This window comes from Falco naumanni, chromosome Z, assembly GCF_017639655.2.
Source record: "Falco naumanni isolate bFalNau1 chromosome Z, bFalNau1.pat, whole genome shotgun sequence".
NCBI lineage: Eukaryota > Metazoa > Chordata > Aves > Falconiformes > Falconidae > Falco > Falco naumanni.
Window position 1 is genome coordinate 41,792,275 of NC_054080.1, and position 27,851 is coordinate 41,820,125.

Consider the following 27,851-nt stretch of genomic DNA (forward strand, 5'->3'; position numbering starts at 1 on the left):
ATATGGCAACATAGATACTGCAAAGACAAAGCCAGCATTAACTTAAAAGCTCATAACCTTACCAGGCAAAAAGTGCTGTAGATATCAAAAAGCCTCAGAGATACTTGTGCATACCCCTCTGGATGAAGATTATTTTGTGGTTGCTTAGAACCTGAACATCTGCAATCTTGATTCAAAATGCAGCCTTTTGACAATAACGTAAATTTGATATTGCAGACAGTAGGGCTAAATCTGAACAGGAGTTCAGAAATGAACTGTAAAGATGAAGATCAGACATAAAATATAATTCTAGGTGAACGAAAAATATTTCATATTACAACTACAGAACCCAAAAATGTCAGTGCTTACAAGAAAGATTCCCCTATGCATTCTCGTAGAGATAGGTGGTGGCTCCATGTATGCATGCATTAACCTCAGTTCCAGGATTTCAGACCAGTTGGTCTCTGGGAAGATAAACAGTAGTCTTGGCATTATACGGCCGCAAGCCACCTCCACACTTCACACTTTCATTTGTGGTGTTAACAGAGAGGCCAAAGATGTAACACAGTGATTGTGCCTGAACCAAGTGTTTTGCTTCTAGGAAAATACTAAATACTTCACTGCTGAGCACTCTGATGTGGTCACTTTTTTTAGCAGTTCGCTCTGGTTTTTTAGCAGTTCTTTCCCCTTCATCCTAATGTGAAACTGGTAAAAGAAACATTTTGCTCATGCAATTTTATTTATATGGGGTTGTCTGTTATATCTGCTGTATCAGTCATATTTATTAAATATTGTAAATAGCTGTGGCCAGTAAGATGCAGTTCCTTACAGCCTGAACTAACTTTCTTGTTTCTCAACAAGGTAGGGGCATCCTGAGGAAGTGGTAGAGGTGGCAGAAGTATTCCTGGCAGGAACATGTGCCCTTCCTTACTCCACTGGGATTTCTTCATTCTGGAATTACATGTGCATGATGTAGAGGGGCCTAATGCTCTATACATCTCCTTTATCTTAAACTTTGTTCTTTTATTTCTATAGTATATTTGTTCTTACCTCCCTTTCATCCCATTTAGCTGGTCTCCCTCACATCTCTTCATCTTGCTCCATTTTTCATACCCCTTTATTTTTGGTTGCTAGAGGCTCTTCCTGCCTTGGCCACTTCCCGACACCTGGGCTCTGTCCACGCAGCTGAGGCTCAATGAGCTGCCTGGTCCGACAGACCAGGGGCAGAGCTGCAGCCCAGTACTGTGCTTCCTTCCTCCAGCCTTGGACCATCAGCTACAAACTGCCCTCAGTCTATCAGATCTGGGATCAAGGAACTGGGAGCCTTGGCCTGTGATCCTCATCCTTTTTTTCAGTGATCCTTGAAATTATAAAGAACACTGAGGGTGACTGTCCAGATTTTCTGTGAAACTCATAATACAAAACATGTTGTGCCCTTTCCTATTTTAATTCTGCTGTTCCAGTCGTTATTTCCAGAGGACAATGATGAATTTCTGATCTCTGATTTCCTCTCTTAACAGGGCTCATTAGACTGACCTTGGAGTGCCTGGCAGTACCAGATACCTGGTCTTTTTTCCCCCTGACATTTATCAGTCACTCTGAAGGTATAATCTGTTTACAGCCTTTGAAAACCTATTTGCCTCATGTGAAGCTGGTGTCCTTGACTACAACTTGAGGACACACTGTAGCAGCTGGCTCATTATGAATCTAAAGGGAAACACAGGAGCAATGCCACCAACAGATAAATGGAAATCAAACACACAGGTGCTTATAATGGTGATGTTCCACAAGCTGGGACCATGGGAAAATGTTGCCTCAGGAACAAAGTAGATGGTATCTAGGAAGTTGGTAACAAAATCAAATCCATCAAATGAGGCAGATTTCCATAGTGGTTATATATGTTCTGACGGCAATAAAGTTTTGGAGGAATCTCTTGCCTCAGGTGTTGTTCTAAAGGACACAAAGATCAATCTCAGTCCAGCATTCGCGGATTCATCAGAACATGGAGCCTCATGTTTTCATATGACCATTCATGTAAGAACGAAATTGGTGCCCCAGCGTAAGAAGAAAAAAGATCAATGGCTAACACAAAGTTCTTGACATAAGAGATTACTTTTGGTTTTTCCACAACGTGGTCCCAGTTTGCAGACCATGAAAGAGAGAACACCTTCCCATACAAATCCTGGATAAAAGAACATGATAACAGAATTAGTACCCATGGTTGCTGGGGTTCAGCTCTGTGCTCTTTTAGACATCATGCTTCTCAGCACAGCTTCCTGCATAGGTCTTGAAAGGCCCTAGTGGACCTTCTGTGAGGAAGAGCACAATAATGTCCATCTGCAGTTCTTTCTCATTCAGACATTTGCCCTTCTTGTTTGTTGTAAGTGATTGATAGTGAAGAGTGTAGCTAATGGCTGAAGTAACAGGAATAATTAATCTTGTTTCAACACCTATGAAAAGAGCTGACAAGCCTTGCTTCACCAAAACAGGTATCTACTTCCGTTTGTTAGGTAGGGTGAGAAAGTGCAAAGGACAGAGCTGGAAAGGTCTTTCTTTTCCAGGATGAGACTGTAGTTTCCAGACCTGGAAGTCCATGACAGCCTTTTAGCCTGTAGGAGAAGGTTTGTTGCTGGTAACAGACCCCTGACACCTGTTCACAGGACTGTTGGAACAGAGCAGTTCTACTTGTAGTTAGGCTTGATAAGTGAAGTCTTTTCATCATTTGATTCAGGGTACTTAGAAATCAGGGGCACCATCACTGCTGGTAGCTCAGTTATACAGCTTAGATCCTTTAGTCCAACACACAGCTCCTGTTTTCCTCTCCCTTCAGCTAGACTACACTTCTTACATCCTATTTTCTTCTACTTTCTGTACAGTTCAGACTGGGAGATGCAGTTCACTTCCAAACAAGGTAGGTTATGTTATCCTTTATACTTCTTCTCTCCCAGCAGGACAGAATGTTGCTTGCTGAGGAAGATGCATTTAAGCACTGCTAAAGCAGCCTTTCATTAGTACCTTTGCCTTTCAGTGGTGAGTCACCCTGTTCTCTCCTTCTGTGAAAGCTAATCTTAGTTGTTGTTTTGGGACAAATACTCTACAACTGCAGAGTTATTCACTAGCAGTGAACTCTGCCTTTCTATTTACAGCAAACTTCCCACGGTCTGTTGTCTTGTGATAGATCTGAACTTCACAGAATCACAGGGGGATGGCACTGTACCCTCCTGTGCTTAAAAGAGCTTGAGAAGAAAACTGTGATACAAGAAGCAGAGGAGTAAGGAAGGGCAATGAAACAGTCCTCCATGGAGATGCTTTGAGACAAACGTATTAGCTTTTGAGGAGGTGAAAATGAAGCTGAAGCCCTAAGAAACTGTGGGCCGTTTATTAGCCTCCCATTATACAAGCTTAAGAATTCCTGTGTCCTAGGTTGGCAGAAGAGCTGCTAATACACAGCATAACACCACCCTGCTAAAGAAGGTGAATCCATTAAAGAAAGAATCCATTGAAAGAAATGTTGTCATCATCAGTAATTGTGTGACTGTGTAAACACAGAGAACTCTGTGTGCCACAAAGATTTTGCTTCCTGCTGGGGAAATTATCAGTGATCGAGGAGTGCCTACACCTGTGCTACAGGGAAGTGTAAGACTTATTTAAATATGTACAATGGAAAATAAGACAGGGAACCAGAACACAACTGGTTGTCCAACCTGTAGTGACAGTGGGATCTATCAACTTCATTTAGAGATTTGTTCAAACTCCTGCATATCTCTGAATATTGCTAGATGCTACTTTGTTCTACGTCTGAGTTATTAATACATTTTTCCAGGGTAAATTCAGCAAGGTGGCAATACAGTCTGAAGACCTAACAGCAGGGGAAGGAGCCATCCCTAATGGAAGTGTGCATGGCATTGGCCTCCAGACTAATAAAGGTTTGTTGGTGCTGGTTTGGGGCACTTGACTCCCAACCTGCCCACAGGACTATCATGAGCAGTAGTGTCATGGTTTAATCCTAGCTGACAACTAAGCCCCATGCAGCTGGTCCCTCACTGTCCACTGGTGGGATGGTGGAGAGAATCGGAAGAGCAAAAGTGAGAAAACTCATGGGTTGAGATAAAGACAGTATAATAGGTAAAGCAAAAGCCACATGTGCAAGCAAAGCAAAACAAGGAATTCATTCACCACTTCCCATGGGCAGGCAGGTGCTCAGCCATACCCAGGAAAGCCGGGCTCTGTCATGTGTAACATTTACTTGGAAAGACAAATGCCATCATTCTGAATGTCCCCCCATCCTTCCTTATTCTTCCCCCAGCTTTATAGACTGAGCATGACATCATATAGTATGGAATATCCCTTTGGTCAGTTGGGCCCAGCTGTCTCAGCTGTGTCCCCTCCCAGCTGCTTGCGCCACGCCCCGCCACCCCCCCCCCCCCCCCCCCCCCCCCGCCTGCCCGCTGGTGGGGAGGGGTGAGGAGCAGAAAAGAGGCCCTGGCTCTGTAAGCACTGCTCAGCGATAACAAAAACATCTCTGAATTACAACACCATTCCTAGCACAAAGCCAAAACATAGCCTTATACTAGCTACTGTGAAGAAAAGTAACTACCCCAGCCAAAAGCAGCACAAGTAGTTGGTTTGACTTCTAAGAAACTATAACCCAGATGTGTCTTGATGAGATTGTGCAATATGAAGATACTGAATGAAAAGAAGAAATACCCAGAAACTGGGTCATCCTGTTCCCATCTGTTGCTTCTGAGTCAGTCCTAGTGTTACACCATCAGATTCATTGACTTGGTTCAGAATAAAAGCCTTTAAAGAAAATATTTAGCATATTCTCTCTTTACCGTATAGCTATTGACACAAGATGCAATGCTGCAGTTGCTTTGCATTTTTATAGAAAAGAGAGACAAGCGGTGGCTATGGGGAAAGAAAGGCACAGCATGGTTTTCAAACTTGTTCATGGTGTGTTACTATGAGATTTTACTTTCTGAACCTTAAGATCTCTTTTACTCTCATTCACCATTGTATACCATCCCTGTGGCAACACCAGTGATCACTTATGAGGAAACATGTTACACAAGAGTGAAACATTTCTTTAATCCACCTTGGCAGGTAAGAAATAAGAAGAGCCATTCACATGAACTCAGACTGTTCTTCACTGATGAGCATAAGATTCTGAGAAGGTTTTGGTCGTGGGCAGATAGCTAAAAAGTGCTCATTGTGGCATTATTTCTTCCCTCTAAACATCCCATCAAATACTATTTACTCCTTACTAAATACCATTATTCCTCATCAGAAGTATTCTGCTCCTGTGCGTTCCAGATTCCCATTCCAACATATTTCAGGTGCATAAGAGAAATCAGCTGGAAGATGGGACTCTGAAAAGGTTTGAGTATTGGGCCTAATGGTTACATGTATATTCTCAAAGTTTAGATCTTTCCAGAACATGAAAACAAGAGTCAAATAAATTGTAAAATGCAGAACCTAGCAGCTTTTTTCCCTTATCTTTCTTAAATGCTACAGTCATTTATGAAGAAGCGCACAATCCGTTTGATGCATGCATACCTTCTGAATGGCCAGACGTAAGTCCTAATCTTATAGTTTGCCCAGGACACCAAGGCAAAACACTGATGCTCTCAGGCAGATTACTAACAAGTTTGTTTTAGTGTTCAGATGCAGAAAGTCACATAACTTCATGTCTGCAGTAGTTAAATGCTACCAGGTGGAATTTGAAAGGAAATTATAATTTCTGTAATACAAAGCAGTATTTACTGCCAGCACAGATTGTTCAGGTTTGAATGTTATCTGAAGGATTTAAACATACAACCTATGTGAAATTGATTACTCACTGGGGAAAAGGACTAAATATTTGCTGCGGAAGGCACAGAACAAGCAATTACTTTCTACAGTCCTCCCTCTATACCTCCACCCTTCTTGTTCATTTACTTTCCCTTTCTCAGGGCATTTCACTACAGCTGCATCCTGCCCTTTACAAACTGCTCTTCTTTTCTGGCATTTGGTCCCTTTAATAGAAGTTGCAAGTCATACTGGTTTGCAACAGCTCTGTGATTTATGCAGAAGAGGAAAAACAGGATCAGAGCTCTGTGTTCATGTTTGCTTGTAGCCTAGGGAAAGATTTGAACTCAGGTTTGCAGGAGGAAAGAGCATGATCTTTTTTGTTGTTGGAATTTACAGTATGTTTCAAAAGCTGTCACAGCTTAAAACCTAGTATTGAATTTGTGCTTCCTTTGCTAAGAAAAAAACCCCACTGTGCTTGTACAAGTCTGAAAGAACATAAGGCATAGCACCATGTGCAGGTGTTTTATATGGGCAGGCAGAAATAAACTGCTCAATTAATGTTTTCTTCTGACATATTAAGGCATATTTTTTATGAAAAAACATTCCTTATTTCTGAAAGAACTCTGAATTCTAGTTTGGTGGCTCAGGGAACAAATGAAAGTGGAACAAGACTTTTTCTTTGAAGTTATTATACGTTTGATCATCTATAGTTAACCTTGACCAACAGAGCTGCACTGCTAGGTCAGTGAGGCCTCCTGTGAATAGTCTGGCCTTTGTGCTTCTTGCAAACAGACACTCTTGAGCCTCCCTGGAGAGAAGGGATGGGAGTCAATGTCTCAAACAGCAAGCCTGCTTCCTTGCACATCCAACCAGTTGCATGGTAGGAGGCATTTGTTACTCCAAAAGTGCCCAAGAAGCAGAGAACATCAGTGTAACTAATGCTTTCCTATCACAGTGCTATCAAAACTAGCCAGCTGCAACAAGACTTTTACCATCCCATACCAGGTTAACTTCAATAAGTAGTTCCCACGCCTTGTCCCAGCACAGCCACCAATCCCCCACCAGGTTTCAAACGTTCATCTACTGTCTGTGCTGTTTCTTCATCCTCTTCAGGCCAGTCCACCCTGTTTCTTGCCTCACCTACACCCAGGGCACACATGCGTGCACACTCTTTCTCTCCCCTCCCTCTGCTTCTTCTAGGTCTCCCTTCATCTAAAGCTCCTCTTCATACGGTCCTTAGAGCTATTTAACTATTTAGCCGGAACCAGCCACAGCTGCATATTATCCACATCAGGCAACCCACCACCCCTGAAGCCAGCCCTCAGCTGTATATTATCAATGTTAATTAACCTGCCTTCATTCCTCTATACTTCCTCTACACCTCCTCTACACTCACCTTCCTCGAATGTCCTACCAATGAGAAGAGAGAAAATCTTCATTCACAAGTCCAAACTTGACAGTTGGTTTAAGGTTGACTATCTAAGCAGGTCCCAGAAAGTGTTAGCTTTCTTAGCAAATGATCTCTGCAGTGCAAGGTAACTATGGATTCCACTGTAGACTTAACAGGCAGATAAAGGATAGCTGAATAGCAAAGTACATCGATGAACTGTCTAGGACAAGTCTCTGACATTCTTTAGCGAGGATTTATCTTGGAGATTCAGAGCTGTTATTTTATTCCCTGGTTTGCTGTGTAGGATTATGAAAGTGTACATGTTAATGGTGTCCTGCTGTTCTCAAAGTACAAGAAATACACCAAAAATAAATGTCAGTCTAAAATATTTCATACAGTACCATTGATGGAAAGGTTAGAAAGAAGTGGTTGGGCTATGATGAAGTGGCAACTTTTGTGTGGGTCTTTCATGCTATAATTTCATGCTGAATATTTATTTCCAAAATCTAAAACATGGGTTGGAAAATGTGACAGAAACAGTTCACAATGAAACAGGATTCAAGTATGATTTCAGTCATATTCTTACATATTTAAAGTAAATTGATACAATAGTCTGCTTACTGTCAGCATAGAATGACTATTTAGTAGATCAATAATCTAGACAGTAATTATAGGTTATTATGTGCTTATCTGGGATCTTCCTACCGACATTGAGTGTTATTTACAAGTAACTAGGCTTTCAAATACTGTATGTCTATGTATTTAATTATGTAAAAACTGAATTTGAAGAAAATGGGTACCTGAAATAAGAAAGTTTTAACACTTTTTCCTGAGTGGAAATCAGAGCAAATGAATAGAAAGGAAACATAAGGACAAAGGCAGGTTGATCTCTACTAAGTGGTGGATTATTGCCCTATAATTCCCACATTTGGTAAATAGAGTATTTAATTAATAAGCCTAATGTAAAACTAGAAAACTCTTGTATAAGTACAGATTTATTTTATACTGTTTGAATTCAGAAAATCCTTTTAGTAGTAAGTTTCTGAGATTTTGCCTGAATCAGAGCTCACTGGAGATGGAGCATTTGCTTTTATAAAAATGGTGGTCTGACCTCCATGCATTAAAAAGTGAGAAGGGTGTAAAAAAATAGTTGGCCTGCAATACTTCTCATCCCATGTTTTAATGTACTCCTTAAACCAAGCAAAAGTTATTTCTATCTAGACCTACTGTTATGGAAAATTGTAACTAGGAAAACTCTTCAAACCAAATGACAGTTTAGAAAGCTGACACTGGTTTATTGCAGTGCTGGGTGCACAGGGGATCTTTCCTCCTAACATGCACACCAAGTTACTCCAGGGTACGCATTATATACAGCAAAGGACTTGCATATTCATAGTACGTTACATATTAATTTTCGTTCACACACAGGATTGGTTACAAGTGTCTTGCTTCTAACACAAATAGCACACATCCTCAGATAGCACTACTGAAGTTTCTAACCAACTACGCATGATCCCAAAGTGGGGGTTTGCCCTCTTGATTTATTTATTTTTTCTGGGGTGTGTGTGTGTGTGTGCTATTTGAGTTAGAGGTTGTGATCTCCCATTACCACAATTACCTTTGTTCTACTTTCAACTAATTTTCTGTGGGTTGCAATACCCACAGAATTAGCTTGTTTCCTCTTGTACCCAGAACTTTCTCACTCAGAGGCTTCTTTCTGCATAATTTAAAGAACAGTGTTCTTGTTACCTCTTCTTTGTTTCCCAAGGTTGGCTCCCTTGGTTAGAAGTCCTTTCATTCATCAGGTCTGATGGCTTGAGAGGTTTGGTTATTTGGCAACTTGAGAGGGTGGGTCGGCTTGACCTAAACTTTGTGCACATGCTTGTTTAACATGTAGTTAATTCCAGAGTTTAGGCAACAATGTATTTTCTCCTTACCCTGCCTCCTTCTGCCTGATCCCAGTAAGCATTTCTTGCTGCCTTCCACCAGTGTGATGAATGGAGAGAATAAGCCCTTTAGTCCTTTGGTCTCTACCTGTCTTATGGTCACTGTTTGTTAGAGGGAAGACAATAAAGTTGAGTATCAACCCTCCACACATTCTCTTTTGGAGTCCAAAGAGTCTATGCAACCATCAGCCTTAAAGGCTTCCCTTCGAAAGCGTGGTTACTAGAAAGATACTGGGTAGTTTTGTACTTTGAAGAAAAGACCCCTTTCCTGCAGATGGAGGTTGTCTGATACCCCATTTTCCAGTTTGGTTGTTGTTATAAGATACCAGCTGCACATTTCTATCTCTGTATACAACCCTGCCATTAAAGATGGTAGGATTATCAGTTTCTACCAGAGAAAATGCTTTGAATTCCATTAGTGTTCATTGACATGCATTTCTTCAACTCTCTTCATAAGTCCTTGCTTTGAAGCATGAATATTCAATTAATTGTGTCATACTTGCTTCTAAAACTAAGAGACTGAGACTGAGTTAATTTACATCTAAACAATTGATATTATCTTCTGAGTTATTTATCAATCTTCTTGTTAGAAGGATATTTCAGTAAGAATGAGTTACACAGCCAAACAATGCTTCTGTTTTCTATGTTGTGCGCTTTACATTGGTAGCCAATGCTATCAAATTAAGTAAATGCTTCAATTCTGGTATTCTAATTGTCACGTTAGAAACAGAATAGTACTGTACCTAAGCTGGTATGTAGGCATACTTACTTATTTCTATTTTCTGAGATTAGTGGCACATAAACCTCTACAGGGAAGCAAAAGTTACAGTTTTTTTAAAAAAAACCTATTACTAGTGGCATTTTACACAGGTTCAAATATTGTTCACTGAGATTTTTCAGCACAGTTTGATAGCAAAAAGTGAAATATTTGAGAAGTTTTGTTTTTTTTTTTTTTTTTTTTAGGCAATATAATGACATGAAAACTGAAGCTGGTAGAATCTTCTAACACTAGAACATGGGTATTTTTTGACCTGTAAGTATGTATAGTGCAGATGCTGTCAGGAAAAATAGTCTCCCTCAATTAAAATTATGATGAATTTCCTACATAGTTGTTTTTTAAAAGATGTAATAGCACATTAGGGATCACTTGGAGCTGTTTGTATTCCATTATTATCACAGATACTCAGTTTTAAAATTGGCAAGATATTTTATTTTCTTCCTCCTGGAAATAATATCCTGTTCCATAATCAAAGGGATCAGGTTAAGATAGACAATTCATGCAGACAGAGACATTTTTCTTATTCTCACAGAATTTCAAGAGCTGATTTTGTTCTCTGTGCAAATCAAGAAGAGAAGTATGTCAGCAGCTGTGCAGACACCAGTGGTCCAGCAATATGTGCTGACAAATGTGGCATGTGACTGCACAGGACATGACCAGCACTTCTGACATTGCCATCCTTCTCTTCCAAGAATTCTTGTGGTATTCATCGCTGTCCCATGTCCTGCTTCCTCAGCCATTGTCTGCAGCCTGCAGAGTTATCAGATGATACAAAGTAATGTATTCTTTTACTTATTTTCCTTGTCTTTAGAAGAGGAGATGGTGACCATTGTAACCACCATATTGGGAAAAGTATTTGTGGTAATAAAAATTTAGAGAAACATTTAATTCCTGGATCTCATTTTATAATGGACTATCTGTTTTGTCACCCAAGATGCTGGTGACATTTATGTTGGTTCCTTTGGATGCTAGTGGCTTATATTGACCAAAAAAACAAAACAAACAAACAAAAAAAACCAAAAAACACAAACCCACAAAAAAACCTGGAAAATAATAGGTGAGCAATTTGTGATTTAATTTAAAAAAAAAAAAAAGTTCCCTAGCTATGAATCTACTCAACCTTACATGCTAATACTGTAAGAGAAAAGGACCTCCTGTTTCCTGTCATGCTTTAGAAATAGCCATGCAAGACACCCTGCAGTTTCCTCCCATCTGTTTCTAGACATTAGGGATTGGACTGGGTAAACTCTCTCTGCCTACCCACCTGAACTCTCCTCATAAACTTCTCAGCCTTTCACTTGCATCCAAAGAAGTATTTACATGTGGCTTGCTAATGAATATTTTCATTGAAGTATACCACTAAATAAAAGGAGCTGTGCTACAAATTAATTCTGTTATGTGGTGTCCACTCTGCATATTATTCAGGAAGCAGTCCCACATGAATCAAAGTTTAGGAACCCTGGCTCTAAAAATTGGTCTGATTCCCACTGCTGTAACTTGTGTTTGCTTGCAGCTTGCATTCTGGAAGGCATCTGCCTGTAGCAAGGTTGTATTTTGAAGTCAGACCTTGGTAAGATGTGGGAAGAGAAGTGTATTCACTTTTTTAATATTGCCAGAGACTGTTGACTCCAGGAAAAAAACAACAGGTAGGAATAGTCTTCTCTTAAAAACTCAAAGGGACTAAGTAACTTTGCAACACATCCGACCTTCCAGCCTTTTCTCTGGAAGGCCAGAAAGCCAAAAGTACAAGTAGACTAACGTATAACTCAGCCCAGCAAAGAGGTTTGTGCATGTGTCAGGGAGCAGGAGAGCTCCACAGAGGAGCCACAACCCGCTCCTGTCTCCCTGAACCGTGGGAAGGGCAGTGCAGAGACACCTGAGCAGACTGCCTACAAACCAGGCTGGCTGTTTAGCTTCCCATGTGCCATGCTGGAAACACTGGCACACAAGCCAGCTTTTGTAATGAGCTTCTCCAACCTGTTAAAAGTGCTTGGCTGGGTGGATGTCCCTGTGTGGATCTCTGCTAGTACAGGGAACCCTCACTGGGCTCTGTTCCCACTCACGCAGGTCACAAGGCAGGGGTTAAGTCTTATATTAGTAATTAAACCCTGGGCTCTGTCTTTTTATCCTGGAAAACTGGCTGTGGTCAGCTCTTGTTTTTTAATCCTGTCCTTCCTTTAGAGACTGTTGTACACTGGCATGGATTACTGCAAACTGCTGTAGGAACCATTTAGCTCTACTTTGTAAAGCACAGAAAATCCACACAGAACAATGACAGAAGGCAAACCACATTGTCAACCATCACACGGCACTTCCAAGGATGCAGGTTATTCTATCTTAATGATATCAACACCAGCAGCAGGCCTTGTGGGAGTGTGTCATTCACAAGATGGGAGACACAGTGCAGAAACCAAGGGGGCAGAAGCTTCTGACTGGCAGTGTCCCAAGAGTTGTAGCAGTTCCCTGACCATTCTGACAGCATGCCTGGAAGTGTGAAAGCCTTGTGAGTGCTTGCCCTGAGAATTGAGCAGAAACCATGACAACAGTGACTACAGCTGTACCTTATCACCACTTAACTTGGCATTCTGGCCCGGTTTTAACTTTCCCACCTTCAGAGTGACCACTTGGCTCAGGCATACATTTGCTGGTCTGTTGGCTAGGTGTTTTGGCCTGACTGCTTAAAAAAAATTATTTATGGAGTTACAGCCTCCTGTATTTTACCTGGGTGTTTCTGCATAATATTCTACAATTTTATTACAAAAATAAAAAGGTTTTCTTCTACATATAATTGCAACCACAAGCTATCACTCATGTTGTAGTTCATTGTTTACTAGATAGATGCAAGGACTACAGTGTTCAGCGGGTTAGGGATTTCTCCCTTAAAGACCTACCAGTTTCATACTTCCCCTCAGCATTTTATTCATTGCTAAAAACTAAAAACAAGCTAAAAAAGCAAATGGAAAAAACCCAGCACTGTGTGTGCTTTGCTTTCAACAGATATTATCACCTAAATTCTTTGTACACATCAATACAAAATGTTATCATGGCAGATCTGCCCTGGAAAAACCCTGCTGGACAGAAAGTAATTCAGAAGAGTAAGGTGATATAAGTGCAAGAAAGGTCTGATGTTGCAGAGAGATGAAAGCTATGCAAATAATTTGCTTTCATCACATGTGCTTCTGCTTTACAAATTGCTTTTTCTGCTGAACATATAGTTTCAGCATGAAGTTATATCCAGACAGATTAAAGGGCAGGGATTCACTTTCTATGTGTACTGTCACTGTTCTATTTTTGCATTTCATAGACTACTTCTCATAAAATAGCAGTGATTTTACAGGGCTTCATGCTGGAGTGCTCTCCTCCTGATTTGGGTCACTGGCTACCACAATGGGAGAAAGGTTAGACAAAACCTCATGGCAGCAAAATCCTTTCTTTCAAGGGCTACAGTCCTGCTGACAAGCAAGCCTTGCTGCTAAGACATTTAACTTGCACAGATATTTGTGAAAAAAAATCAAACACTTATCTATCAGCCTTAGCTATATGTGCTGCTATTGCGACCTGACAGACTTCCTGCCTGCTACTCAGAGCAGGGAATCCACTTTACTGGTTATGGGTCCAGGTAATGCAAACACACACCAGGACTCACAGTGTGATTAATATGACTGCTTTAATAAACATCATAAATCAATGCCTTACAAGCAAACCACTATCCCTATTAATATAATGGAGGCAGTGATCATATGTTGTTCACACTTGATAGCAGTATAATAAGCAACACACAGAAAAGTTAAAAAATAGTCTACAGGGTTGATTAGAACATTATAGTAACCTACAAGTGAAAGAAAGTAAATAGACATACAACCTGCTCAGAGGGAAAGTGCAGTGTGACAATGACAGGGAATCTCAGGCTGGCTGAGAGGGAGCTCTATCAAGTACTGAGTCGAGATTTTATACCCTTGCAGTCATGTGTGGATAACTGGCTAGCTGAAAAAGGTCATATAGACATAGTCCAGCTGGCTGGACAAAAATGCACATCGCTCTCAGCTTTTCTGAAGTAAAGCAAAAACACACTATCTTTGGCTGTTCTTGTTACACAGTAACAGGAAGATTGCAGTGGGAAAAGAATGTTGCAGGTGGGAACAGGTAACTACAGAAGAGAAATTAGGGGTGGGCTTGGTATTTAGGCAACTAACCAATAATGAGCTTAACTTTTGTAATATGTATGAGCTAATTATAACAAGGCATAAAAGGTGACTGTAAGGCACAATAAATGAAGTCTGCTGATCACTCATATTGAGTGACTGTGTCTTCCCTCTGTCATGACAGTCATGTAGGCTTTTTATGTGGATAACTTTAATAAGCAAGACTTTTTTATCAGTTTAGATACAACACAAAGGTGTTACAACACTGGATGTGTGGTCCCACTTAGCTAATAGATAGATTTTATCTTTTGGTCTTTGTTGCCTTTCAGACAGGGGATGTGAGTGAGGCTTTATTACCACATGTGCACAGTAGGGATCAAGGGCCTCAGAAAGGAGAAACTATCTGGCCTACACACACTCCTGTTTCTCTCTTTTGGCTTCAATGGCAGTTTCCCTTCTTCAGCACAATTCTTTTTTCTTTTTTCCAAACAATAGCCTGAACCTCACAGCTGCATCTTCCCAAACCAGAGTTTTGGTGTCACACCCCATACTCTTACCCACACTTTCCTGCCTTGCTCTAAACCATGACTCCAACACCATGCATGCTCCTCTTTCTCCATTTCCTGTATTTCTTGTTCCATATTCTGTACTTCTGAAGCTGGACCCATCAGACATGTTGTTTCCATTTCCAGGACCTTGCCTTTTTTGATTTACAATGTTCTGTGTACCTCACATGAATACCAGGTAATTTCTTGAAAGCTGCAGATGGATAGAAGTATTTGCTGCCTTGCCCAGTCACGCTGGCACTTGCAGGGTCACATCCTCTTTCCTGGTCTGCGGATGCTGCCAAATGCAGTAGACCATCAACAGGGCAGCCTGGCTACCCAGGGTAACAAAGGACTGCAACACACTCTGCCTTGCAGCCATGTAAAACCTTCTAGGAGCTATGCTCACATGGGCCCTGCTAGAAAGAGCTAGTCCAGTGGTCTCATGTAGCAATTTGTTTCCAGGCATGCGACATATCTCATGACAGAGGACCCAAATACCAGCAGAACTTAGGCTAAAAAGAGAAAGCTGGGGAGAAATTAACAGCAATACTCCAAACATTCATGAGCTTCTGTTAGCTCAGTCCTAGCAAAGAAGGAAAACAGATCAGCAACAGACCAAAATTAAGGAATTCCTTATTTTAACTTCATGCACAGTTTCTTGGACCACTGATACAGTGTTGCCATTATCTTCTGTATAAACACTGAGCTTGATCATGGGTTCTTTTTCTGAGGGTTTTTACTGGGCCTATTTAGCATAAACCTCGCAATGGGACTCTGGAGCAGATGGCAAAGGCATTGAAAAATGCCTCGAACTTCCTTTCTGAAAGAAATCTTCATCTTCCTGCTTCACTGTAGAAAATGATGGCTCTTTTAAATATAATGGAATATACCAGGTGCTATGGTATGTTATTGAAATGTATATTGCCAGAAGCTTCTAGTATGTTGGTCAGAGTGACACAACAAAAGCTGCTATTTATGCTTTTAAGCCCTTCTTTCATCAGTAGGTTAATCATCTCCTACTTTCAGTCATGGAATTTATTTTGCAAGTGAAGAGTACATAGGAGAACAGGAATCTTATTCTCAAGAGAAAATATAAAAGAAGCCTGCTGGTTTCTGACAGCTTGATCAGAAATGCAAAGGAAGCATGGAGAACAGTGTTGATGAAGGAAGTCCACCACTAATGCTGAAAAGCCATTTCTATTATGTCATGTCTTTTATTTCTTACAGAGATGTGTTATAGAGGCCTGTGTTTCAGTGGTTGTCAGTGTCTTAGTTAATGCCTGAGATCAGATCAACTCCTCTCCATTCTTGGATCATACAGGTAAGCACCATCTCTCCTCTTAGCACCAACAGCAACAAAAATCTTTCTGTGAGTGTTTAGATTGGCTGAGAGCATCTTTTTGGTTAGTAATACAGAAAAAAAACAAGAAAGGACATTCACATATTAAATAGCTCCTTGAGAAAAAAAAAAAAAAAACCATCAAAATGAAGTACCTTGGGAAAATATTGCCAGACCCTCCTCCCAGCACAACATCAGAAAAAAAACTAAGAAAACATTATAGGTGATGAATTCATGATGGTTTCTTTGTTTTGCCAATTAAGAAAAATATGTTTGAAAGTCAGTCCAGTGTAGTCACATGTTCTGTTACAACCCTCTAGATGGTTTGATTATAAGTGTTTGATCATAATTGGTGGATGTAGTTTTTCTGGATTTTAGTAAGGCTGTTGATACTGTCCCCCACAGCATCCTTCAGGACAAGTTGTCCAGCTGTGAGATGAGGAGGTACATAGTGCATAGGGTGAAGAACTGGCTGCAGGGCAGAGCTCAGAGGATTGTGATGAATGGGGCTACACCTGGTCGGTGACTGGTCACCAGCAGTGTTCCTCAGGGCACAATTCTGTGGCCAGTTCTGTTCAATATATGTATCAATGATCTGGATGCAGGAGTTGAATGCACCATTAACATGTTTGCTGGTGAAACCATACTGGGAGGTGCTGTTGACTCCCTTGAGGGACAAGAGGCCTTGCAGAGGGATCTAGATAGATTGGAGCACTGGGCAATCATCAGTGAGATGAAATTTAACAAGTCCAAAAGCCAAATTCTGCACTTGGGATGGAGTAACACCAGGCACAAGTATGAACTGGGAGAGGAGTGCTGGAGCGCAGCCCTGCAGGGAGGGATCTGGGGGTGCTGGCTGACACAGGCTCACTGCGGGTCAGCAGCATGCCCTGGCCGGCAGGAGGGCAAACCGCGTCCTGGGGGGCATCAAACACAGCATGACCAGCCGGTCAGAAGCGGGGATTGTCCCGCTGTACTTGGCCTTGGTGCGGCCTCACCTCGAGCACAGGGTGCAGTTCTGGGCCCCACAGTTTAAGAAGGATGTTAAGGTCCTGGAATGTGTCCAGAGGAGGGCAACGGAGCCGGTGGAAGGGCTGGAAGACATGTCCTGTGAGGAGCGGCTGGGGACTCTGGGTTTGTCTGGCTTGGAGAGAAGGAGGCTGAGGGGTGACCTCATTGCTCCCCACAGCTTCCTGAGGAGGGGACGGGGAGAGGGGAGTGCTGAGCTTTTCTCCCTCTAAAGAGTATAAGACTATTTTAACCTTGACGATCGAGGGACTATTACTAAAGATCTGCAAAATGTGATGAGGGAAACGTGCATTGTCAGAGGGTGGGAATTTATTACACAGGAACCCATACCCCCATCTGAAAGCTTGTATATGGTCCACAAGATTCTGGTTTAATACATCAAAATTGTGCAAGATTGCCTTGAGGTTTTTTAATAGGCAAAATTACCCACTTCTGCTCTTCAAAGCCAAATAGCTCCTACCCTGGGGAAATATTTCAAAAAGCTCTTGTTGCCAGTTTTATGACATTCAATCTGACTATAAAGGTTACAAATGGAAAGATTAGTAGGTGTTGCTCCTTAGGCTTAGTTTTTTAGCTTATGCTTCAAAAGTCGTTAAAAAACATATGGATAAAAAAAAAGAACTATATATTTACTATATATACTGCATTCATTCTGTATACTATACTCACTTATAGAGTGGGATCTGGGTCAAAAAGATTACCCCAAATTTAGTACACAGAACAAGGCTGGGGCGTATGTGTCTGGACATTGGCATAAGATCCAGAGCACAGTTTGGGCTGCCACCAGCTGGCCCTCTCCAAATCAGTACCTTGGCATGCCTTGTAATAACTGCAGGACATTAACTGTTTTCAAGGGGCTGTACAGATAAACTACTCCAGAGGATAAAAGGGTTTAGCTGTAAGGATTTAAGCCAAGCCATGCCTGTTGTCCTCAAGGCCAGAGAATGGTCCCTGGCTAATTTTATGTACTACTATAAATGTAAACAGTGCTTGGTTTGACAAAGTAAAACCCAGCTCAGGTTTGAAACAGCTACCAAAATGGCAAACTGCCCTCCCAGCATTGTCCCTCTTTTAATCCTACTGCCCAACTCCAAGGAAAAACTTCTGCCAGTCCTTCAACAGGATCTCTGTAGTACACTTTAGTCACAGCCTGTTCCACAGCTGACAAAAGCTATTGAATATGTTCTGTGTGTCACACGGTGATTTGTTTTTAACATTCCAGGCTGGCTAGCCAATAGCCTTGGGCAACCTTACTGCAAATTTCCTGAAACATAATATAAAGGCACTTTTGTTTATTCTATTCACTTCACATGACAGAGAACAGGGAAGGTTAAAAGAAGAGTTGTATGTGCTGGTGATAAGGGTTACAGTTGAAGGTGAAGAGTGTTTCAGCTTATTTATAGCTGATATTTCCCCCCTTTTAGAAACACTGCTAATAATTGCCATTTATTGGAGATACAGCCCTTTTTTTCAGTTTTCAAAATATAGTTTAAAATGCTTGCCATCTTAGAAAGATAATGAAATGCAAACAGGAATGCTGGGGTTTGTATCTTAACCTTCATAATCTAAACTTAAAGCAAGTCATAGCACACTCATTTGGTGCTTTACATGCAAAATTTCTTAAATTTGTGATATTTAATGTGAAAATTTATTGTATGAGCATCTCTAGCCTTGACAAACTGGATATACAACTGCAAATCTGCAAACTGGAAACCAAAGTCCTCAGCTAGGAATTAGCTGCTCAGATTCTACATATTCTTGAACAGCAAATGATACAAGTAATCACTTGCTTCTGAACTTTGCTTGTATGGGTTAGTCAAGAATATCTGTGCAATCTTTACAAAGTGCAGTGGGGTATTGTAGGGGCGAAAGCTTGTTTTTGCTTAATTTTGTATTGAAGGCTTCTTAAGTGGCCAAAAGGCAGTAAGAGAATAAAGAAAGGACAACTGAAATGTCATGGCAACATATCTTTGCCATTGGCAATGGCAGCTGATGATATGCAAATAATTTTTAAGCCACAAGATTACTGGAGGGGCACATTTCTATTATGTCAGCCTTTTCAATGGGCCTGCATTCCTCAATAAATGCATATTTTTAGATAGCATTGTCATTTTCTCTGGCTTCATGTTATAGTCTTTATGGGCTTCATTGTAAGGTAAGCTAATTGTGCTGTTACAGTGTGTGTGGCATAAAATTCTGTAGCTGAACTGCAAATTGGACCTCGTAGGTTTTTAATCAATAAATTGTGCTTCTCTCCTCATAGGACTTTAAGGAATCTTTAATGTAAGCAGAACATCAAAGGTCAAAGTCTTGCTTCATTAATTGCAACTTCTTTAAAGTAAAAAGCATGGCAATTCTGGCAAGTAAGATCCAGGTTACTCTGTTAGTTGTCTTAAGCTGTAGCTACACAAACTCAGGAATTCTTGGTTTCAAAATATAAACTTTGCTGCAGATCTCTAAGACTGCATACTTCTGCTGGAAATGAGTCAGCCATGCCTTAATGTATTTGATTTATTAGTCAGAGTGACAATGAGACTTCTGCCCAAGCAAGAACATCAAATTATGTTTTCTAAACTACCCCTTTTTTGGTCATTTGATATGCGCTATTCTGTACAGGCTCTCCCGTAGTGACTCTAACCTCAGAGTGATCACTGAGTTGAGTCATTGCATCCCTAGTGTAGGCAGCTGGCAAGGTCATATGATCCAGTGTCTGTTTTCAGATTAATAATATCATATAATATAGTTTCTTATAATCTCTGGGGGGTTTTTAATATTTTTTCTTACTATTTTGCTGGTTCCTTCCTGATGTAGAAATTTTATTTATAACAAACAGGAAAATCTGTTAGCAAGTTTCATGATGATTCCTTACAAGAACTTCAGTGAAACTAGGAATACCTATTACAGTTTGACCTACATATATAGCACAAATACTTGTATGGCACAGCTGCTTTCCAAGAACACTTGTGTATTTTGCTCCTAATGATCTCTGTAAGTGGATTTCTCAGTGCACGGATTACTGGAAATTTACATGTTCCAGCGCTGGAAAAGAAAAACCCAGTACCCTTGTTTAATGCCTTCTGAAACAATCTTGAGAAATGAACTGTGGGTAAAAGTCACTTAGCGTTACTGGAACTGTTTTACTAAGACATGTTTTCATTGATGACTTATGTTGACAAATGGAATTTCTGTAGCATTTTCCACTTGCACCTGGGCAGTCCTGCTTTGAGAGCTGCAGCCTGTGTACTGCAATTGTCTACAGGGCTAGTGTAAGGTAAAGGTACTGTACTTCACAGGCATTTTTGCACAGAAACATCTTGTGAAGGCACTTTTGAAGTCTAAAGAACAATGTCAGAGCTCTACCCTGAAGAAACATAACTCTGTTCCTTCCTTAGTTAGTGATTTCCCTTCAAAACAGAATAGACTTCTCAGTTACATGATTGTTTTTTGTGGAGATACAAGTGCTTTTTCTCACTCCTTTAAAAAGCATTGTGGACTGCTGCATGCATCCACTTCAGTCTTTCTACTGAAGTTCCTCTCTGCTACTAAAGCACCCTGTCAGGTATCATACATTTTAGGATAAAGAAGAGTAGGAATAACAACTGAAAAGTCTTTAAGCAAAAGAAGAAAACAACAGAGACTATGACTCAAGCTAATAGTTTCAATAGAAATTGGGAGATGCAGAAAATCAGCTGCCTGTGGTAAAGATACGAAATTCTTATATTCTAAGGTTTGAAGGGTTTTTTTGTACCAATGAGAAACTGTGGATTTCCACTAAAAATATTTTTTCTGCAGGTATATAGATGAGAGTGCCTAAAACCTATTATCTTCAGTGTTTAACACAAAAATTGAATTTATTTCTAGGAAATCAGTGCTTAAGTTAATATCTAATGCTCCAGTGACAGAAAACGTGAAAACCTTCAATCTGCTCTGCTCAGCACACAAAACCAAGAATGGTTCACAGTCTCCCAGTGAGAGGGCTTCACGCTATGCCGTATACAACAGCTCTTTGGAAGATATAGCCTAAACAGTATCTCATAGTATTTTTCTGCCTTAGATTCTCAGGAAACCTACTATTATGCCTATTTTTTTGTCTTATTAAACAGGTAAGACATGGAAGGAACAAATTATTTTAAAATCATGAGTTATGCTTAAAAAAATATATTTAAAAATAAGACAGCCAATTCAGAATAACGATGAAACAACCCGGATGCTTGTTGCAAATGCAAAGCACCATTTCCTCTGATTCCCAAACACATCCATGCATTTAAGAATCATGTTTCACGTGGGACTTTCTGCCTCTGCCTGAGCTGCTTGTTCTTCAGCAGTGCTGCTTGATTCCTGCCCTGCGACGAGCTGCTCTGCCACCCACCGGCCACTTTATTCCTGATAGAGACAGCATAGTGGAAGAGCAAAACAGCTTTCCTACATGCATCAAAATGGTTATTTGAAGCAGACCCACCTCAAGTATCTTTACAGCAGATGAAGCATAATTTTAATAAGGTATCTCTACTTTTCCAAAATGAAGAAGCCTGTGGGACAGAAGACATCCGGCGCTCAGTCTACCTGGATCACATCTGCCCTGGGTACCACTGGGCTGCTGACCTTCCCACACATTTAGACTCATATTTGAGAGAGATTAATACCTTACACTGGCATTAATGACCTGTGCCTTGGAAAGCTGAGAGCATTGTTTAGGTATTTCATTGTGTATTGACCTCATAGATATCTAAAGTGAGGCTGCATATGCTAAAATCAAAACTTAGAGGTGAGATGAGGCTTGGGTTCTACTTACCTGCCTTTATGACTTAATACCAAATGCATGAAAAGGAATTTTCACAGACTGGAAAGGCCTCTCTTGCCTTTGCAATCTCTGCATTAATGTCTTCTGGCTGTGTTTTGCATGTTGCAGACCATGTTTTCTTGTCTGTGGGAGCACTAGCATTAGGTAGCAAAGCCCATTTTTGCACTGCCAGCTCTTCGAATGTTATGTTTATGTTTTGAAAATGAAAATACTACTGAAACAGAACCAGTATGCACTTAAAATGTTTTGGAATGCTTCTATATTTTCACATAAAAATGTAAAACCTTTGTTTAACCCCAGCTGGCAGCTAAGTACCACACAGCTGGCCCAGTGGTACTGAGAGGAGAATCAGGAAAAAGGTAAAATTCATGGGTTGAGATAACAACAATTTAATAATTACAAAAATATAACACTAGTAATCATAATAACAATTGTAATGAAAAGGAGAGAAAGGGACAGAAGGATAAAATCCAAAAGGGAAAAAAGCCAAGTGATGTGCAATACGGTAGCTCACCACCCATTGACTGATGCCCAGCCAGTCCCTGAGCAGCAATCAGTCAGCCCTTCAGCCCTGGCCAGCTCCCCCCAGTTTATATACTCAGCATGACGTCATATAGTATAGAATATTCCTTTGGCTAGTTCGGGTCAGCTGTCCTGGCTGTGTCCCCTCTCAATTTCTTGTGCCCCTCCAGCCCTCTTGCTGGCAGGACTTCAGAAACGGAAAAGTCCTCAATTTAAAGGAATCACTACTTAGCAACAGCTAAGAACATCAGTGTGTTATCAACATTATTCTCATACTAAATCCAAAACACAGCATTGTACCAGTTACTGAGAAGAAAATTAACCCTATCCAAGCCAAAACCAGGACAAATCTTTTCCCCAGTATTAAAAGCAATCAATAGATCCACAGTTTCTACTTTAACCTGGGAAAGAACATGATCACCACAGATTTTGACTTAATGTGAGGCATAAATGTTACCCCATATTTCCATGCTCACATGAAAGCATGGTTTTTTATGAAGGACTTCCTATATTCTGCTATGATTATCGAGAGCCATTTCTGTGCCACACATCCAGATAACTCACGGACATCAGATACTCATCCTTCCTTACCACTTAAGCAAGAGTGCTCATTCCTGAATTTATGTTCTGGTCATTATATGAACAGCACTATTAAATAGCACCAAAAATATTCTGCGCTTGTCTTAGATAACCAGTCCTTTGAAGAGACTGTTTCAAAGTACAGCCCCCCACATATGGCTTACACTTCTGTTCTGCTTTTATTACTGAAGCATGGTAAGTCATGTAGTCAAGTATGCAGTCATCCAGCCAACTCAACAGCCTGGTACATCCCTTTTCTTAGAGGGTAGAATAATTACAGTTTCCATAGTCACCAAATTGACCCTTATTTTAAGTGGTTTAAATTCTCCAGGGCTAACAGCTAGCTCTGTGTTTCCCTCCTGGAATAATGAAGAGCATGTTGCTTTTAATGATGGTCATATTAGACGTTCATTCATTGTGTTACCTGGAAGCAATTACATTACATCAGTTTCACAAGGTGGAGGGAAAGAGAAGAAAAAGATCAAGATACTGACACACTTTGATACTATGAACAGGCTATTCATACAAAAAAGAGGTGGAAAAAAAAGTGTAAGTCAGATTCTCAGCTAAAACATGTTAGCAGTGATGGGATCCCAGAAGCAGCTTCAACTACCACCAGCTGAGGGACTTTAGTGACTGGAGTATCCTTGCACATTAGCAAATGAGGCACCCACCTGAAGTGTCAAGACCTGCAGCTGTGAATATTGCATCACAAGGAAGTGAAAAGGAGACCTGTACACCCTCCTATCACCCAGTGTCACTGATTAGAGCAGACGATTTAGAAACAAGGTTATCTTAGTCCCTGAAGTATTATTCAGTATGGAGGCCCTGCAGCTAATGTCTACCAAAGTGTGATTCATGTAATAGGGCACAACTAGTACTCAATATGCCAAGGGCAGATTTCTGCTAACACATGTGAGGTAAAGGTAAAATATTGAAATACTGAAAAGCCCTGTGATTTTACCACAACAAACCAAAACCAGGGAGAAAATATATCATGACACTATCAGGAACAATCAGCAGAGATTTGTGAAGTTTATCTTCACTGACATCTGCTCCCAAGCAGCACCCTTCCTGGGTCATTTGCATTCAGTAATTATCTTACCGCTTCTTAGCTAGATTCAGAAGTTATGCAAATCAGCGTAGAGAAGATACACAATTTTATCAGGTGCTAATTAAGCACCTAGGGTTTACTTCATGGGAATTTTGGCATCAGTGCAGAAGGAACAGAATCAGACTCACTGTTTTTTGTGCTGATGACCTCTGATGAACTGCCTGTGTCAATATCCCACATTCAGCTACAATAATTAGTATTCTAGATGATCTTTTTGGATCAAGTGTTCATCAGAATAAAATACTGTATCATGTTTCATTATTATGTTTTTAATAAAGGATAGTGTACTATACTAGGTAATACTTTTGTTTGAGACAATGTTCTAGTTGCATCAACACTGCCTCAACTAAGGTTCCTGATTCCTGTTTCACCCTGCCTGGCCCCTCAGACAGGTCAGGAACTGGTGCTGGCTGACTGGGCTTGCACTCAGTTACCCACAAACTTTTGCTCTTCAGGTCTGAAGTAAAAGCATCCTTCTAACTGGTGTTAACAACAACCTATGTCAGCTCATAATCACAGACATGGTTACAACATGCATTAAGCATTCATATTTCCAGTTCAGCACAAAGAACAATCACAGGATTTCATACAGTGAGATGCAGAGAGCTGAAACAATAGGAACACCATATGAGGCAACAGGCAGAAGGGCCTTCTCGTTGCAAACGGGCATTAGAGGATTATTTGGCAAGCTGTGTATGCACAGCAAAAAAATGAGGGGAAGAAGCCAGCAGGCAGAAGGAAACAGTTTGGTCCAGGAGGGAAACAGTAAGTGTGCTCCCCAGGGAACAAAATCATGTGGGTGTAGTAAACCACCTACTGATGTTTGTTCCTCTTGTGCTGGAGAGAACTGGGACTTCTGTTTGATCTAGATGCTGGATTTATAGCTGCTCCCCTGTCTCCACCTATGACTGATCACACCTGTATAGACATGGAGCTCCAAAGTGTCTGTAGAAGAGGAAAAGAACTAAATTTCAGCATTTCTGTGCTGTCCAGACTGAATCCACTCATGGCTTCCCTTGTCTATACTTGTACAATCAATTTGCCTTTATAGTTCAGATTATCAGCATCTTGGGGAAGGAGCTGTCAGAGGTATTTTTTTAACAAGCACTATGCCTGCCCATATCACCATGCCAATAATTATAGTTCTGGATTGCTTTCTGTGGGTTGTGTGTCTCAGGCAAAAGTGAAAAGAAATAAATTAGAGGTATTATAGTAGCCGAGATCACAGATTTTGAATGAAGCTGTTGGGCACAGTAATTTAGATTTACATTTCTTAAAAATAGCTGTCAAAGTTATATGTCATTCTGTTAGCACAATGTTTAATTTATCTTTCTGCTCAGCAAGGTTGCCTGGAAACAGGGAAATAGGCTGAGAAATCCCTTTGTGAAAGTGTGGTATCACTTGAGAAATCAATATGACCACTTTATGGCTGCTATTTTTATTCAAAGATTTAGAACCTCTGAGATTAAAAAAACCCAACCAACTTGTAGTAATTTTAAATATACCTGGTACAACTAGCAACTTGGAAGTAGGACTTTGTTCAGCCCCAGCAGTCTGTCACTTTCACAATTATAGTGCACACTGGTATCTCTCCTGGCACAAGTAACAATCACATTCAAGGCAGAGCTTCTTTTGCAATATGCAAACCTAGGACTGAAGGCTGAGTGGCTTCACAGAGAGAAAGAAAGCAAAAAAATAATCACAGGCCATGAAATTGCAGCATAAAGTGCAGTAAAAGCATGGAAATATCTATACTTACAGTGTCTGTCCCTAGCAGACAAACTCATTCAAACAATGCTACTGAAGAGACATCCATCTAGGTTTGCTGTCAGCTCATATACTGTTGCACATTGTGCATGGCTGAGAAGGGCAAGGAGGCAAGGAGGGACAGCAACAGAGAGATGACTGGGACAGTTATATTAACTGGTCAAGGGGAGAAATGATCATGCAAGATTTTTCAGAAATACAGCTCCATGCTGCAAATCTCTTATCTGCCTGTGCTGAACTCAATGCTGATGGAAAACACTTGCAAAACACGTGCATCAGTCACTGTAAAAAGCTTTTTGAGATAAAGAGCTAGGTTGCAGGATTTCTTCTAATGCAGGGGATTTATCAAAGCTTTTGAATTTTTTCTTTATTGGATTATACAGAAGTTTAAGAACCCAATATACCCATACTTGTGTGAAAAAACTTCATGTCCCTGGTTATTCCCCCGAAATTCTTGGGACACATGTACAGGTTTAAATGGACTACTTGATTAGGCTCTGTGATGCTTTGCCAGCTGCACCTTGCTACAGGTTTTGCAGACCTACAGGTGACCCCACACCTTGCATCTCCTCTGCCGTGCCCCCCCCAAGTTGTACTCTTCTATTTTCCACATTTCTCAGCATCTTGCCTTTGCAGCACAAAACCCGCTGAACTATGAGTACACTGAATATTAAGTTGTGAATGCAATAAGCAGAGGTGGCTGGAAAAGGTTTCAGCAGAGTCTGTTGCACTGTTGTACAGTCTGGACTTGAGACAGATGCAGGCAGAGCAAAAAAGAGTAGAAGACAGTGCCCGCTGGAAGAGCAGGGTGAAAAGTTATATTGAATAATTAATATGATGCGCTTCACCATTCTCATTCTTCAAACTGTCTGTCAGCAGGCTTGTAATTTTCCTGTTAATTTTCTGTGGGGGAAAAAAACCATACAGGTTGATTTCTGCCAGTGATGTTGTTTGTTATCTGTGGGGACAGAGTGGGCATTCAGTATGCAAACTCAAGGGTTGCACTGGTTGCTTTTGGCTGTTTAAACATGGCATTATTTTCCTGCCACCTTACTTGGAGAATGACATTCGTTAAAGTCTGGTTCTGCTACAACCGAATTTAATCCAGGATACCCTTTGACTTTAATGATATAACAATATCCTGCAGTCACATGCTCAAATCAAATCAGTGCAGCACAGGTACTCACAGTGAAAATAAAAACAAAGCCCCAGAGTAGTTTATTCTCTACATAAATGGATTTTCCTGTCCAAAAGGTTACTTATGCAAAGAAGACATGAAAATAAAATGCATAGGTTATTTCCTGTTCTTTGTTAGATCTGAGTATGAGAAGTATCATTCACTTGTAGCCAAAAGTCCTTTTACAGTTATATATTTAACAGAAAAATCTGACACAACGCAGGAAGGCCAAGAGCTGGTATCAAGCAACCTTAAGTTTTGTGGCCTTCAGCTAGAGCTAAGATGACTCAAATAACATAACATGTAATTCCAATAACCCTACAGGGATGCTGTTCAAGAGCAAATGTAAATTATTATGAACTTATGCATCCCTGGAGATTTACTCAAAGAGAATACAGAGATGATTGCCTTTGGGATGAACGAAGGTTGTAGTACTCACTGTGCTATACCCACATGAGCTTCTGTGAGCAAGACATGAAGAATGATGACAACAGAAAGCAGAGAATTGTTCTCAGGAGGGTTCCAAAAAAGCTGCTCCACAGGTGACGCATCGAAGAGGGGTATTTCCAGGGCAACTTGATTCTATGATGCTCTTGCCACAAACATAAAGTACAGCCCTATAGATGTAGACCTTGGACTTCGGCAGTCTTTTAGTATAGTCTCTGACTGTACACTGCTGTAGCATGGTTTTCAAGAGCAGTTCATTCATAAAGAAAATTCAGCAGCACTAATATGGATACCAGTACATGCACTCTGATGGATGTGGCTTCACTACTGATGCAGTTGTTTGTAAGCTAAGGTGTCCAGGCATACAGGGGAAATTTAAGCATAGGCAGGGCAAGAAACAGACATCAGGAAATGAGTATCATGTCAACAAAACACATGGATTAGAATGTGGGATCTTTTCCAGCAAAATAACCTTAATGGTATTTCATTTACAATTTACGAGT

The 27,851-nt window shown here is 40.6% G+C and overlaps 1 long non-coding RNA gene across 1 annotated transcript in view; it reads left to right on the forward strand.

The window, feature by feature from the left end:
* Positions 1–15,752: 15,752 nt before the first annotated feature.
* The window catches only part of LOC121081664, a 76,239-nt gene continuing 64,140 nt past the window's right edge, over positions 15,753–27,851 (forward strand). The window contains exon 1 of the long non-coding RNA XR_005825756.1: positions 15,753–15,894. This is a non-coding gene — a long non-coding RNA (uncharacterized LOC121081664). The remainder of the gene's footprint in view (positions 15,895–27,851) is intronic.